The sequence below is a fragment of the Aricia agestis genome, chromosome 3 (assembly GCF_905147365.1).
Source record: "Aricia agestis chromosome 3, ilAriAges1.1, whole genome shotgun sequence".
NCBI lineage: Eukaryota > Metazoa > Arthropoda > Insecta > Lepidoptera > Lycaenidae > Aricia > Aricia agestis.
In genome coordinates, this window is record NC_056408.1 from 9901406 (window position 1) to 9918398 (window position 16993).

The following is a 16993-nucleotide window of genomic DNA, read 5'->3' on the forward strand; positions in this document are numbered from 1 at the left end:
TTTTCATCCTCTTTTATTCCTTATATTATTTTGTGTGTGGATCATGCAATTATAAACATTTATCCAATGATCAAGGATATTTTTTGAAAATCTGCTGTCAAAAATTACCATCAGATTCTGGTACACCTATAAATACAATGATTTACAGATAACTAAATTCATAGTTACATACAAAACTATCTATGATAGCAGCTGTATGATGTAACGAGTCCCCCGAGCTCCGAAGCTATCTGGCTTGATTAACTCAGCAATTGCTCAGCTGTGATCTAAATTAAAAAGCTTCTTCTATTACATTAGGGTTACCAAACTAATATAAGTTTCAGTAATTACAATTTTGTTTTAATAATTTAAAAATTATAAATAATTTATATTATTATCTGCTTGTGTAAGGCTTCACCGTAGTATTTTTTACTATCAGTAATACTCTGTGGAAAATTGAATAATTAATATGTATGTTAAAGGTGAATCTTTTATCAGCAAAAAGAAAATTTTCCACAAACTATGGTTCTTATACATGTTTTGATTTTCCAATATTATAACCTAGCCATACTTTAACATTCCTAGGCACCTCCCCAACAAAAATGTCTCCAGTATCCATGGAATTTCTTGGGACATCGTCTTATAAATTGAACAATGCAGGTAGAGCTAAAAATGTCATCCAAAGGGCCCAGCCCTACGGAGGCGTGGGGTCGATGACCGCCGCCCGCGCGCCAATATCTTGACTTAATCATGGCCTGCCCTTACATAGTTATATTTCATAAATATTCTCTTTAATCTCTTTATCAGTGGGGGTTTGACATTCGAAAATTTGAATTTTTTAATTGGAATGTAACAAGAAAATAAGGTTTTAGAAGAACGCATTATTAAAAGTTTAAACAGTATTTCATTTTAAATGTCTCACTTGGTTTCAATGTAGAGGGATTATTTAATAAAGTTCTTTATGAAATCAATCGATTACATCCAATTTAGAATTATGTAGAGAACTAATTGCAAAGCTATATTATTTTTTCTGGAAAACCCGTATCTTGATGAGTTTGATATGCTATAATAATTATTGCTACGCAAAATTATCCATTATTATATTATATAAAATGAAAAAGGTCACATAACAATAGATACCTACAGCTAAGTAGAGCAAGTTTTATATTTTGACAACTCCATAATAATTATTCAGTATGTAGGTACTGAATACTGACTACTGAGTCTATGGTTGAAATAGTAAGAATTTTTATTATTGAGGAGTAAATAGACTCGTACTAAAGAAAATATACAACATTGTAATATACCTATGGAAGATATTATAGTAATAAAATGTTTTTTCTTTGCTCTGTAAAGCCACTTTTGTAATGTTTTGGGCAAGACCACTGTATATAAGTAAAACGCATACACTAGGGATCTTTTATTAGCAAGTGATTTCATTATTATTTATTTATCATTAAAAACCAATTTAATGATTTCAAAATGTCTACTGTTGCCGGCGCGGTGTTTCTCGTGATTTATAAACACGAATAACTGGCAGGATTGTTCAGGATATAATCGAATTGAGACGTTTCGCAAGCCGCAGGCCAGGCCCGGTATTTACATAGCTACTAGGCTATAAATAAATACTGGCTCACGCACACGTGCACAATATGACGTTGTTTTAAGTTTATTTTATTTTTATACGCGAGAACGGTTGAGCTCGCGCCTGTAATTTCGCGGTGGTCGACGCGCGCAGGCGCACGCGCAACATGGCCGCCATGTTATAAAGTGACATTTTGACTCTAAATTACACAAAAACTACCGAAAAAAAACGTTTTGAGGTTTCATATGTGTCGAAAATGGTGATAAACTCGATGTTTTGTGCTGATCGTTTTTGGAAGAGTTTTATTTTATAAGTGAGTTTTTGTTTTATTTTCATTTTATATCCAATTCAATTTAAATATCTCGAGAAATATATTTTTATAATTACAAAGGTTTTGAATGAAAAAAGGAACGTTTGTAATAAATTATTTTAAGAACGAGTACATATAGATCAGACAGACATTTTCAACCTTGGTTTTAATTCAATGGAATGAAACCGCCGCTTGATAAAAAATCCATTAAAACAAAAAAGGTCTACATTTTTGATTATAACATAAATTTATCTAGCTATAGCTATTCTTTCTCTTTTTCTCTTACGTGGCTTAAGCAGGAACGCATATATGTGTTCAAGTGTGGATAAAAAAGTGATCATTTTTTACATTTCTCGTAGCGGGTGGTAAGTTTTTATATAAAGTCAGCCATGTGTTAATATTTAGTTATTAGTTTACACAATGAATAGGTAAAGTTTTTACTAAAGTCAAAAACTCTATCTTCCCAGTTTCTTATAAACTGCTACCAAAATTGGTAACCAATGTTTGAGAAACGAAAACCTATTCCAGTACCTACTATTTTTTAATAATCCAAAACTTCATCTTCATTTATAATAAAGACTAGCTGTTGCCCGCGACTTCGTCCGCGTCAGCAAAATGTGATAAAAAAAGAAAATAAAAAAGAGAGACATTTTCCCCTTCCTTACCCAAATAGTAACGCCTAAATACTGTATAGAAAATCTTAAGGATAACGAATAAGAGTAAAATTATTAATTTTAAACAAAAATTTAAACCGACTTCCAAGGTAAAGACAATAGTAATTTTCTTAAATGAACTAAAAAGTATTAATTCATAATTCATATTCTGTAGGTACTTAGTATTTCTATTCTCAATCTTCATAACTTGAAGTCGGTACCAGTCATATAAGTTGCAGTTTATACGTGGGAGAGCCATGCTTCGGCACGAATGGGCCGGCTCGACTGGAGAAATACCACGTTCTCACAGAAAACCGGCGTGAAACAGCGCTTGCGCTGTGTTTCGCCGAGTAAGTGAATTTACCGGAGGCCCAATCCCCTACCCTATTCCCTTCCCTACTCTCCCCTATTCCCTTCCTCACCCTCCCCTATTACCCTATTCCCTCTTAAAAGGCCGGCAACGCACCTGCAGCTCTTCTGATGCTGCGAGTGTCCATGGGCGACGGAAGTTGCTTTCCATCAGGTGGCCCGTTTGTTCGTTTGCCCCCTTATTTCATAAAAAAAAGTTATATTTTGTCATGGAACTGGTGATTAGGTTAGCCGGTAGTTGGTACCGACTTCAAAATAATGAAGACTGAGAACAGAAATACTGAGTACCGAATATGAATTATTTAATATTTTTTAGTTCATTTAATCTAGATCTACAAAAAAAGCGGTAAATTGCACATAGAAATTGCGCTAAAGTTAGATGCTACGGAGTAAAAAATTATGAAGATTGAATACAGAAATAGTTGACGCGTCTATGTGTGTCCCAAAAAATATTCAGAAGTTCCCTCTATATCTCACGAATTGCAGTATCAGATCACCACTTTCGTAATCATTGTACCAAATTCGGGTTATTTTACCTCTATAGACAGTAAACACTAAATAGCAACAAAAGAGTTTTGAAAATCAGTCAACAAACGGTGGAACAAAAATATAATCAAAGGCAAGATTTTTGATAATAATGTGATGATTCATGGCATAATTATAGTGATGATGATGATTAGTATTATTGATACATTGACATAATAATATGCTTTTAGTTGTTGAAACAACGCCAAAATTACCGAACATTTATAAGGATTCAAAAGTTCTCTACAGCATCTTCGGAACCAGGGTGTACTTCGGCGCAAATTCTTATTTTTTGGTAGTTTAAACTTAAAATCCTTCAGAAAAACGTAAAATCACTATATGTTTCCATATAAATTTTAAGGAGTCCTGTCGATTTCTCATGGATTGCATCATCAGATCACCACTTTTGTGATCATGTTACCAAATTCGGGCTACATCTCATACAACAACAAAAGAAATTTGGAAATCGGTCTACAAACGACGGAGTTGTCCACGAACCAATATAAAAAAACTGAAAATATCCTCCTCCTTTTCGGAAGTCGGTTAAAAAGTAGCCTAAGTTATGCCTTAGGTACTACATCAGCTATGTGCCAAAAAAGTCCCGTCAAAATCGCTCCAGCCATTTAGCCATTAAGAGATTAGCCGGAACAAACAGACAGACAGACATACAGACAAAAATTGCAAAAAAATGTTGTTTTGGTGTATGTACCCTATATACATTCATATGCATTTAGTTAAAAACGGTTCTTTCAATATTACAAACAGACACTCCAATTTTATTTATATGTATAGATATAGGAAAACTATAATTTGTACAGTTCGTTTTTTTAAGTATTTAAATAACGAAGAACATCTATCGTCCCAAAGACTTTTTATTTTTATTTTTTGTTTATTTTTAGGTTTATTTTATTTCTATACAGTACTAGTCATAGCACTAGTAATTGTAGACTAATAATTAGATTTAGAACAACTCGTTATATGACTTGTCTATAAGTACAAGGTGTCTTGCGCAAAGTTTAATTAATAATTATAACTGAAGGTAAACCTTCGACTGTTATAACCTTACGATAAAATATTACTTTACAAATTATCTTTCAATTTACGAACTCAAGCAACCGAGAAATTCAATTTAGAGTTAGATAAATAATTAAATTAATCTGATAAAATATGAAGACATTAGTGGATGAAGTGGGTAACTAGGTAAGTAACACTTTGAAAACTATTGTTTTTTTTGCATAAATAGAGGCTCGGAACAAGAATATTTTGATAAAAAAAATTAATCTATGTAATATCTAGAAATATTCGCTAGATTATAAAGTAGGTAATTTACTATGGTTTTCAATTTATAAGGGCAAATAATAGGGAACATGCAAATATAATATTTATGAAAATTTTGCTATTAAAACGTTAAAAAATATAAAAGAAGTGTTTTTTTACAAAAGTAACTTGTAACGGAACGGATTTCAAAATACCAATCATCGTTTAATTAGGTCACATATGTTATCCCCGTGTTCCATTTAGCTTTAAAAACGATCAAAATGCCTCCTTTTTAAGCGTTTTGATCGTTTTAACGCTAAATGGAACGCGGGGCATGACAATTTTTTTAGTGGTACGATCAGGTGGGACCATTGTCAATAATTATTGTCAAACAGTAGTGACGTTATACAGACAATAGATCCGTTTTGGCGCCAAAATTTAAATTGACAATTTTAAACCGCATTTTTTGCAGTAAATTCCAGTGTTTTAATTTTTTTTATGTTAGTTATCTAGTTCTTTAAAATAAACACAAAAATAAAAATATAGCATCCCTATTAGTAATTGCTGTTACGTTGTAAACTGTTAGTTCCCCACTTCATCCACTCATGTCTTCAAATACTCTTTGAAAGTACAACCTGACCTTATCTTTGGTTTATTATGCGCATATATTTTGGATAGGTTTTAATCGAATAGATAATTTTAATTAGAACCCGACATTGCGTGACATGGCGCCTATGTGTTACTTATTTGTAATGTTGATTAAGTTTGATTTTAACTTTGGGTTCATTGAATATTGTCTTGTTTGCGCAATCAACACGATTACATAGTAATGTTTTTGTCTTGTAGTAAAGTAATCATTCATTAAAACCAAGTATTGGTTAAAGCATGAAACAATTTTCGATTTCGTTGGAGTCTTTTGTAGTCATAAAAATAAACAAAGTTAACAATTTCAGTCCCACTAAAAAATATTTTCCTAATGTAAACTATCATTAACATAATTATTATCCAAGTTATATACGTGTAGGTACAATGTACCATCGAGGAAGTTGATTCCTATGCAATTGACAGACCAACGTTATTTGGTCGAATATGTCAATTCAATGTTAATTGTGATCTGTCAGCTGGGTTTAACGTAACGCGACCAAACTACCAAAGGTGGCTTTCGGATCTTTGCCGCGAGCGACCACGACCGACGAAAATTCAAAAGAAATGCCACTCTTTATGATATAGGCTATAGGTGTCATTTTACTCTACCACTAGCTTTTACGCCGTCGCCGACGGCAGCATGCGTCGCCACGCAAATGTTAGTAGAAAATGATACCTATATTTCATGTCATAAGGCAGAATTTTATTTGAATTCTTACCGATAGCGGTCGCTCCAAGATCCAAAAGCCACCTTGTTCCCCGATTTGCATAGGAATTAACTTCTCTGATAGTACATGTTTCCAAACGTTTTCCACACTTCAAAGAAAATCTCCATTGCTCTTTTCCACACTTTCTCTACCATAAATGATCGTTAATACTTTTGGAGCCTTGACGAAGCTAATCAACAGAAATTCCTCCTCATAACATAACGAGTAGTTAATATAAATAGAACCTTCAACATTTCAAGGGATAGGATTTAGTGAAGAACGTGACTGAAGCATGAAGCGATAACGCCGGGACCCACGACGCGGACTCGTGATCGATACCTATGTGTCGTGGCACACGAACATGATAAAGGAAAACTTTATACCTACATCACTCATGCGCTCCTAGTACCTACACCACAGAGTACTACGTAACCTATACTTGGAACTTGTTATACCCGCTATACACTTTAAGCTAAAGCGAGCCAGCGCATTGCAATGCAACATGTAGAGAATGGAATGTTGCTCCCAATTTACGGCCTAGTAGGCCTCTATACGTTGGCTCAATGCATTAACTTTAAATTTTCCCAATTACGGAGGGCTTTAGCAGGCATATAATATTTTCGCTTGGCGAAAAATATCTAGGCATATAATTACCTTCGAATCGTCGACTCTCCCTTCATCCTATAAATTTTAGATCACGTAAAATAATCCCAAACAAGTGCACTACGTTACTAAATAACTTTTCACTTAGTGAAAGTAAAAAAATATTTATGTATGTACCTATATCACTTGTCTCTAGTTTCTAATTTTCAATATCTGTTAGTCCGTTAGCAATGTAGGAAATGGTCTGCTATCGCTGCTCAGATCTTTGTTACACCTGCGCATAAATATATTTCTGTCCAGCTCAAACAACGTGTAAACGGGATACCTTGCAGCATATTTCTACTTATCCGGCAACTGCCCACACCAGAAATATCTATTTAACTAAGTTACCTTACCACAAATTTATCAGTCTCAATATCTGAAACTTTTCGTAGCACTTTCGTAGCACTCTACGCTGTTAAAAATTATTGTCATTTTTATGCACTTTCGATTTTAAATTATGACCTATCGTATTTTATCATTCAGTTTTTACATTTCCTAGGTAGATTCATTACTGATATCGTTTAGTTATTTTTATAAATGCATGCTTATTATAATGCACGAGGATAATATTTCTAGAATTGATAAAATTAAATTATTGCACCAAACATAACATAGCAACTGTTTCCTAATTCTATAATATACTAAATCTAATAATCAAAAACCTACTGTTTATGTGCGTAATTCTGGATCTTAATTAATACGATTTTTTTAATGTACATGTTTTGTTTTACCAAATAAAGTTTTTTTTACTTTGCCTGTGTTGCGTTGCCTGGTTATGCTTTGACTGCAGTTTATCTGTTTACTTTTGATTTGACAACGTCAAAACGTTAAAACCAACCACGTTTGTTCTCCTCTACTGATCCTCTCATCTGCTGATGTCTGGTTTGTAAGGTTCTTTGACAGGTCAAAAAACCTTAAAAACCGTTTTTTTTTTAATGAAATAAGGGGGCAAACGAGCAAACGGGTCACCTGATGGAAAGCAACTTCCATCGCCCATGGACACTCGCAGCATCAGAAGAGCTGCAAGTGCGTTGCCGACCTTTTAAGAGGGAATAGGGTAATAGGGGAGGGTAGGGAAGGGAAGGGAAGGGAATAGTTGAGGGTAGGGAAGGGAATAGGGTAGGGGTTAGGGGATTGGGCCTCCGGTAAACTCACTCACTCGGCGAAACACAGCGCAAGCGCTGTTTCACGCCGGTTTTCTGTGAGAACGTGGTATTTATCCGGTCGAGCCGGCCCATTCGTGCCGAAGCATGGCTCTCCCACGTATAAATACGAGTATTTTCAATATTATCCGCATGTTCTTTCCTACGTGCTCTTTGGAATAGTAGAATTTTTATCGCGAGCCCGTTATCGTGGCCGATCATAAATCTGTTTTCAAATCGTGAGTCGCCATTGCAGGGTTTCGATTGTATCGAACTTATATACTGCAGCGGTGCAAGCGATTTTCATCCGTTACAACCAGAACATACAGACCGAATTGAAACGCCTGAGAACTGTACATGAATTTTCCCGTAGCTCTTGGCTCGATGTATTGTACGAGGTATTTGCCAATGCACGTAAAATACTAGGCGAGGTTCTCAAAACGACAGACTTATTTACGGTTTAAAAGCGTATATCGCTATCGGGCTCGAATGGGGAAAGAATAAGTACCTACTGTTTACTTCTAAAAATACAGAGAAAAAGTTTTTAAATCCAATGCGCAAGTCTCTAACTTTTATTTGCAATATTTTTAATGTGAAGTGACGATTGAAATAATGAATTAATGATACAATATTTACTCATAAACAGGTACAATATAATAACATGTGAAGGTGGTCTTTACTAAGTTATAACCGGACATTGAATGATAATATTATAATATAATTATTGTTTAGTTACTTAAAGTACTAAATACGCAGCCGTTCAATATTTTTGAGAAAATTTGACGTTTTCCATTGTTGAAATAAATGAACCTGAAATGAACGAATACTGTTAGGATAAAATGAAAGTAATAGGGCGGAGAAAGTAAATATCATTTAACGATTTCTAAATAAGATAAGCATTATTAGATTAATTATTGTGAAATTTTATTACAACTATCAATATATTTATGACTTTCCCAGCGAGCGTCAATTATGACCACTGCGCCTCACTTGACGAGCTCAACAGAAATATTATGGTTTCCATTTCTTAAAAAAAAGTTTTTGCTTTAATCACTCAATATGGCCTGGGCCTAGTGGTCGTTAGGTTGTATTTTATTTACGTTCAAAATATTATATGCAATTATTATGTGCGACTATAGTAAGTATTTACTTTATGGTCTTAGTAGTCATGGCTTTAGAAAATTAAAAAAATAGAATCTAACAAATAGTACAATAAGTAGCTATAACATTCTGAACTAGAAGTGCGTGATGTAATATTTAAGATTAAATTTCTCTAAAGTTTTTCCTCATTATACTTTCCCAATTCGAACAATAAATCAATTACAATTGAAATAGACAATAAATCGAACGAAACTTAAGTAAGTACTAATTCCGATGTAATTATCGAAATTTAATCAAATCGAAGTTTTATGCGATAATTTACGATGTCCTAATATTTCAAAATGGCCGCCCGCACGAAATTTGATTTACAGTCATCTAGCACAATTAGGGTCTGCGGGTACGGGACTTTGCGTGGTAAACGCGGAACTTTGAGGGGCACTGCGGGACTTTGCGGGGTAGCGCGGGACTGCGGGATAGACGCGGGATTGATTTACGATGATTCGGGGTAATCATACAGAGAGAGTTTTATGTGACTGATGAATGACGCAACGCGGGCGCCATTTTATATTGTCGCTTGAAATTGCGGTCGCATAGTTCTATGTTCAGACTTCAGGATTATAACTCTGAAGGAATATTGGAATAGAACTATTATTTTTAGGTTTAATCGTGGTTAGGTGCCAAACTAGGTATTTTAAATGTTAAGTGTTGACACTTATAGAAATGTGGCTGAGTATTTTCTATTTTGATATAAGCATGGTAATTTCCTACTATTAGGCATTTTCTCTTAATTTTCATGGACTAAATTATATTGCATACAGCATAAAGTAGCTAAAAACTTTGATGCAATAGAAAAACAGGATACTTAAAATATTGTCAAATATTCATTTAAAATTGCGTGTAATAAGTATTTTCTTACCATGTCCTATATTTAAAACTAAAATGATATTATAGTATGAAGTATCTAATAATTTTGATGTAGCAGAAGAAAGAGTCAAAAATATCATAGAAATATTCTCACGTCAATAAAAAATCACTAAAACCACTTACAAACTGGTAACACATTCACTTACATAGGGTTATATTGTCACCTACTCAACACCACTCAACCCCACTATCAAAGGCATAAAACTTAACTATCAGCTAACACGATACCTGTAAAATCATAACACAAGCTTTATCGAAAATATACACTGACTTTTACGTGCGCGAGAAATCAATACAACAGAAAGGCAAAATCGAGAATGACTCTCGATCACTAACTTACACCCAATAATGGAATTTCACTTTCTTCAACATCAAAATATTTAACCCAAAAGGCGAACCGAAAATTATGCAAATAACCCGTTGAATGCGCGCCGAATTATGCAACGGCCGTAAACTATTGTCTCGTCTAGTACAACCTTTCCGGACAAAAGCGGGTAATAAGTCTAATGCGCTCGATAATTTATGAAAAGGTGACGCCGGGCCATTGTTCCGTGCACTTTCGGTTTCAGGGTACTGATTTGCATAACTGGGTAAAGTTACAATGGGCGCCCTTTAAGTAATCCTTTTCGCTCCGTTCGAATATAATTCATTGTTGACAATTTGTATGAGCAATAAATAAATCAAGGGAAAAATACGCTCCGAGGCATGTGGCGTGCAACAATGTAGGATTATATTAAGTATATAACGTGTGAATTCACTGAAACCAGTCTGCATGTGCGAGATCGGACACCTACCTAGCGACAAAGGGTCGAGGACACCCCGAGCTTTAGAATTATAGTGACATTGCCTTGGATATTTGTTGGTATTACTGTTTTGTATTTTAATATTATGAAGTTACTAATATTTAATTAGTTTTCTATGAAAATACGGAGCATACCTCCATTCCTCTATTAAATTTTAATAGTCTACGTGACTTTACTATATTTATCAGGTAAAGAAGTAAATAAGGTAATGCAACCAACCAGGTTCTATGTCTAAATGTACAATGTAGACTGTAGACAGTAAATAACTGATTAAATAAAACGTATTTATATATGTATTTTAATTCTCACATCATTGCGTTTACTGTTTAGTGTGTTTTGCCTACGAAATGCAGAGCCTCCACAACTGAATGTTTACAAAACCATAAGAAGGATACAATAAACTTTATGTCTTTGATTTGATGTAAATGTGATTGGTGGTAAAATTGTTAAAATAAAGGTCATTCATACTTGATTATAGCGTATTATATCGTTTTACACCTAGCCATAAATGTATCGTATGCCGTTTAGTTTATTGCGATTTAAAAGTCGATAACTGCCTCAAAAGAATAATTGATTTATGTGGTTAAATTAGGTAATCTTTGCTTGAGATAACATTTTTAATTTATAATAAAATATAACACAAAGTAAGCTAAAATCAGCCTTTAAACGATATTAATTTATATTTTTAAGAAATATAATTTATTGTAATTATAATAAAAATAATTGTATGCTAATAAATTTAACATGATATAACTAACTTCCATAATATTTTAATTAGCGATATGCAAATGTTTACAAGTCAACTCGAAAAACTGCCGACAATAAATCGCGCCAGGTGCTCGTGAATTAAACATAAAATGCGTTATGAAATAAAATATGAGCGGCCAATTACTTATGTACAAATTACTTTTGGTGGGAAGCCGTAGATCTAGCCGGCATTCGACTGGTTAAACGGTTTACAACTCACATGTACTCGGCGCGGACTCGCCGCTCAGTCTTTGCCGTTTAACACGTGTTAATAACTAATAAAACAGTTTAGTAGTACATAAAAAGTTGGGATTTATAACGAATAACTTGCTGCCCGAGTCGAGTTTTACAATGTGATTAAATCTAGGTGTTTATTCTTTAGATTAAATTTCATTCATTCGCGTACTCAATCATTATTCAGCGCTAATTTTTTTATGTTTCTGAAATTGCATTTTTATTTGTTTTTTATATTTCTTAATCTGCTCGGTATTTAGTGTATGATAATTTTGTTTTTATTGATTTTAAAACCGCTTATGAATGAGTTGATATGACATTTTTATGTCGTTATGTAATTTTGTAGGATCGTTGATGTTTTTATTAGCTTTTCTTTGCCAATGGCATGTCAGTCTTTAAATTAGGCCTAACTTATCATGCCTATCCACTTTTATTTCTTCTAGGTACAACCATGCTTACTTTTAATGCAAATTCTTAGCTTTATATCCAACAACACTATAATCAGGGCGAGCGAAGCGAGCCCTAGTATATTCCACAATCTTTACATTTTATCGTACACTTTAGGGAAAAACTATCACACCTATTGATTTGTGCTTTAACATAGTGATTTTAATTTATAATAATATGTAGATGTGTTATCATCAGTCAGCCAAGGTGTGACGACGCGAGCTCTCACAATGCTCGGCTTTTAGCTAGTTAATTAGCTTCTCAGATTACACGAATCTATAAAATCTTCAGCATTCGAGCCTAAGCCTGATATTAAAATGAGCAAAAGGAATAGAAAATAATACGTACGGACGTATCTCTTCTATAAAATGAAGCCAATATTATCTAGAAAAAAATAAGGAAAATCTCTGCGCTGTGTTTCTGTTGGAGCTGTCCGAGCTATATTTACTGTGCGTAGCGGCCATTTTGTGTACAATGAAGGGACACGGCGTGGGAGCGTATCTGGAACGAGCTGGTCTGGCGGACGGGGTCGTAAACGGACGGAATTATCCACTAGCCGGGACAAAAAACGGCTAAATTTAGATACCCGGCAAACATAAACTTGGTGAAGTTTTGAATTTTTTAGCCCAAACCGAGTTTATCTTGTAGATAGATAAATAGCCTACTTAGGCAAGTCGATGTATCTTTGGGAAAATATGAGATGATTAAAATATTTCTTTTAAAGTTGGAAAATTTTCGATCTTAAAAATAAATAACATTATTCAGAAATTCTACTACTCTTGGATTTTAAAAGGATTTTCACGTGAAGTGAATTGTTATATTACTTACATATAAATATATTGAATTAGGTACCTATTTTTTAGAGTTCCCACGATATAATATTATTAACTGGACCCTATACAAAAAGCCCGTATCATTGATTCAAGTTTAACTTGATTTTATTCGTTACACTCGTTGAAAGGGGTGGGAGTGTGTGAAATTACAAAAATAATAATTACGATTAGGGTTATATCTATCAATTAATAAATTGTTAACTTCAGATGATTTTTTGTCACCATGATAATATTGGAGATTATAATTTTACGAAGGAGGTAGAAATTGTTCAATAAGTAAAATTTTACTTAAGTACATATTTTAACTGTTTAGTGTAGGTACTGAAACGTTCGTGAATTTCATAGCAAATTGCTTTTAAAGGGTAAAATATCTAAGAGTAAAAATACTGAAGTCTGAACAGTTTTTTGTAATATCTACCCATCTGAGTAGTATTTGATTTATATCCAGAAATAAAAATCCAAAGGCTAAAAATGTAGAGTCTAGAGTTCAGTGCAATCGACTGAGCACTTTAGTGCTTTATGTACGTTTATGTCCTTTTAAACTTATAAAGATATCCGGACATTATTCAAATGAATCACAGACCATTTCCCCGGAACTATGAGCCGACCAAAATTATGCCTATAGGGGAACTCGGGGGACAATGGATCCTTTATTATTTATGTAATATTTTGCAATTTTTAAGCTCGAAGGGTGGATCCCTAAAGGGTGGGTCTGGCCTGAATGAATTTATTGCCCTCAGTAGATAAACATATCAATTTGTTGCTGTTTTGTTACAATAAGTATGTGTAACAATTTTGAACACTGCAGTTTTGTTGGTGACTTTACCATGGACACTTGGTTCAGGAGATTGAAACTAACTTAAGTGTTATGAGTGAAAGTGCTAAAAGTTTTACGTAGGTGAATATTATTTACCGAAATCCGAAAAATCCGTATTATCCGGATTTTGTTGGCCTACGATAAATCCTGATTTTTGGTTTTGAAAATCCGGATTTTCGGTTTTTTCGAATAGTTGGTAAAATAATGAAAAATAAGTTTTTACGTAGTATATATAAATAATTTAGATGTATTGTGTAGCATCTGACATACAAATTCACAATTGTTTAAAGGCGCTATCACAAATTTGCGCGCTCAATAGGTATCTATCTCAGTACTTCGTATGTCCAATATTGCATTGTTTAGTTATTTGGCGGTTGTAAATTTTTAAAATCTTATTTTAAAAAAGAACGTCATTTTTTAATATCTTATGACCTTATTATTATTTTTTTTATCAATTTATTGACGGGGTTTTGTCGGTGACCACCAATGCCACCCCCATAAAGCTCATAAACAAATCAACCACAATACCGTTCATTTTACTATACATTTTACTATTTAATAATATGACTGCAATCATGAGAAATATACAATAATTATTCTTTTAAGATATTGTCAGTATTGAATAAAATGGTTTTCTATAAAATCTTCTGATTTGTAAGTTTGTCTAATAAAATAAAGGAAAAGGGTTTATAAAATATTAAAATGTTGATTTAAAGTTTTTAAAGAATTATTTTAAGTTTTTTATTCTGTACAAAAGCCTATTGGGGCAAATTTATGCTGGGCAAAGGTTCCCCTAGGATATTCCACTTATCTCGCTCCAGCGTCACCGCTGATATGCCTCCAAAGGAGAGTTTGCAACCGAGGTCTTTGCAATAATCGGTTGCTCACAAGAGAGCCAAGAGATGATAGTCAATAAAAATATATTCATCTTCTCTGACAGTCAAGCTGCACTTAGCACTGCAGCAGAAATTTCGTCCAAATTGGTTCTAGATTGTGGTGATACGTACAACATGCTGGAAGAGAACAACAACTTTGACTAGTATGGGCCCCGGGTCACATTAACGTCTTTGGTAAAGAAAACGGTTACGAGCTGGTTAGGCTTAGAGCTGAGAATCTCATATATGGTCCAGAAGCGGTCTGTGAAACATCTCCCATTACTACAAAGCTAGTGCTCGAGGCATGGGGACACAAACTAAGAAAAGAGCAATGAAATAAGACTCCTGGCCCTGAACATTCTAAAGCACTAATTCTTAGCTTTTACAAAACTAACTATTAAAACTTATTCTGTAAAGATAAGAATAAAAATCTTTACGTTTACACAATAACTAGTATTACTAGCATTGCGACTTGCAGATTCTAGGAAAAGGGCCGAGACACCTTTTAACTTGTTTTGTTTTTACCTCGTTGACTATAGTACCTTACTCAGCAGCTGCTGCAGCTCAGGTAGCTGAAACTCACCTACTCTACTATAGAGGAAATTGGTGGCACCAATTCTAACCACATCGTTCAATTTATGAGGATTAAGTAGTCACAGTAGATCCTCAGGAGTCGTGGTGACTTCAGGGGTACAGTAACCTGCCTTCAGAGGGAAAAAATGCCTCTAAAGCATCGAGCTATATTTTCCTAGGCCTATGCTAGATACCCACTCTGTCGATATCCAGCCTAGATGCATGTGGATAACACGACCAGCCCGATGCTACTTTAGCCACCGTCTTGACTACCACGTCTGAGATTCTTGTTTGGATGGATTTTTGTTTTGTCAAGAAGACTTACTTCCAACTTACAGCGGTTCAATGCTCTTCGGCAGGCCCGGAGTTGGATTTTTGTAAATTAGTCCGAATGACCGAGTTTTCGCTCTGTTGGTTAGGACGAGTGAAATACACATGTCGACGAATCTGCGGTTCCCTGAGAGGGGTATGTCTTCCTTCATCAGCTTCTTCATGTACTAGTTTCTCTGTATTTCCTTGTCTGTTATCAAAAGAAACTAACTGGCCCAAGTACGTCTACCTCGACCTTACATCTCGTGCTGTTGGTCATTGATTGTGAATAAGGTAATTTTTATTATCTGTATTCGTAGGAGCAAAAAGGGGGCTTAGTCCTCCATAAAGCGGAAATTGTTTAGGATTTTATTGTTAAAACTTAAATTCCACTTATTTAAATATCTTTACAAAATCAAGATATTTTTAAGTTGTTAATTATGTCTTAATTACTGTTATTTTAATTTCTTACTTCATCACGCCCATGTGAAGATCACTAACTTAAGAAAATTGTTTTAAGACGTCTGATATTGCGCTTTTAAAATGAATGTTTAATAAAGAAATAACAAGAAAATATGTAACTCGCATTTTAAGCTATTAATCAAAAATATTAGAAAAATGTCGTAAAATCCGGATTATCCGGATAATCCGGATTTGAGCTTGTCAAAATCCGAAAATCCGGATTTTTAAAAAAACCGTTTTTGGCAATTCCTAGTAATGACTTTTTTATATTTTAAAGTTTTCAAAAAAACACAAGGACTGAGTAGGGATTTTTTTTAATGTGGAGTTTTGAGTTTGAGCGTTAAGTTATAAGCGTTTAAGCTTTGATGTGCTATTCAAACTTAATGTCAATTGTAAAATAATTGGCACTTAATGAAGAAAATCTTATGATTATTGATAATGCTAGTCGCTAGTTATATCCAGGCATCACAGTGCAGTATGTCTCGTGCAGCGCGCGCCGTATCCGCTTACCACTTCCTTATCGTAAAAACGCGCGCGCACCAGCGATTTTATCCGTAAATCGATTAGAAGAGAAGCGAATAAAATCGATTTTCCCTCAAATTGAATAGTCGTAAACGTAGACGCAGTAACGTTCGGATTGTTTACATGGCGGCGTCACGAATATAAACGCTTGTCGATAATTGATGATTTGATTTACAACATCACTAAACAACCGGTGTTTGGGTGATCGCGATACGGTTCAGCCTTTGAATGAAACAAATCGCATGCCTCGCTATTCATAGCAGATCGAGCTTGGCGTCTGGCAGATAACTGTACGTTGTACTCCTAGATATTATTTATTTTTAAGTTAGTAGGTATATTTTATGTATGTACTTTGGTAGATACATAGAACGTACATGCCATAAATAGGTACATAGGTAGTATATTATGTACCTGAAAACTTACTATACTGCTATTAAGTAGACCCTTTTATTTGGACTTCCTGTTCTTACAGTACTGAATAGCAAAATTTGTAGACTCCTTAGCTCTACTAACTTTCAGTGCCATTAAA

At 34.2% G+C, this 16993-nt stretch overlaps 1 protein-coding gene across 3 annotated transcripts in view; it reads left to right on the top strand.

Moving 5' to 3' along the window:
- The window catches only part of LOC121740448 (homeobox protein abdominal-B-like), a 114381-nt gene that overhangs the window by 42887 nt on the left and 54501 nt on the right, over window positions 1-16993 (top strand). For 2 of the 3 annotated variants that reach the window (XM_042133140.1, XM_042133142.1), the window contains exon 1: window positions 1705-1877. The exons of the other annotated variant lie outside the window; for it this stretch is intronic. The gene's annotated coding sequence lies outside the window, so the exon portion shown is untranslated. Of the gene's footprint in view, window positions 1-1704; window positions 1878-16993 lie in introns of those variants that run through there. 3 annotated transcript variants of the gene reach the window in all.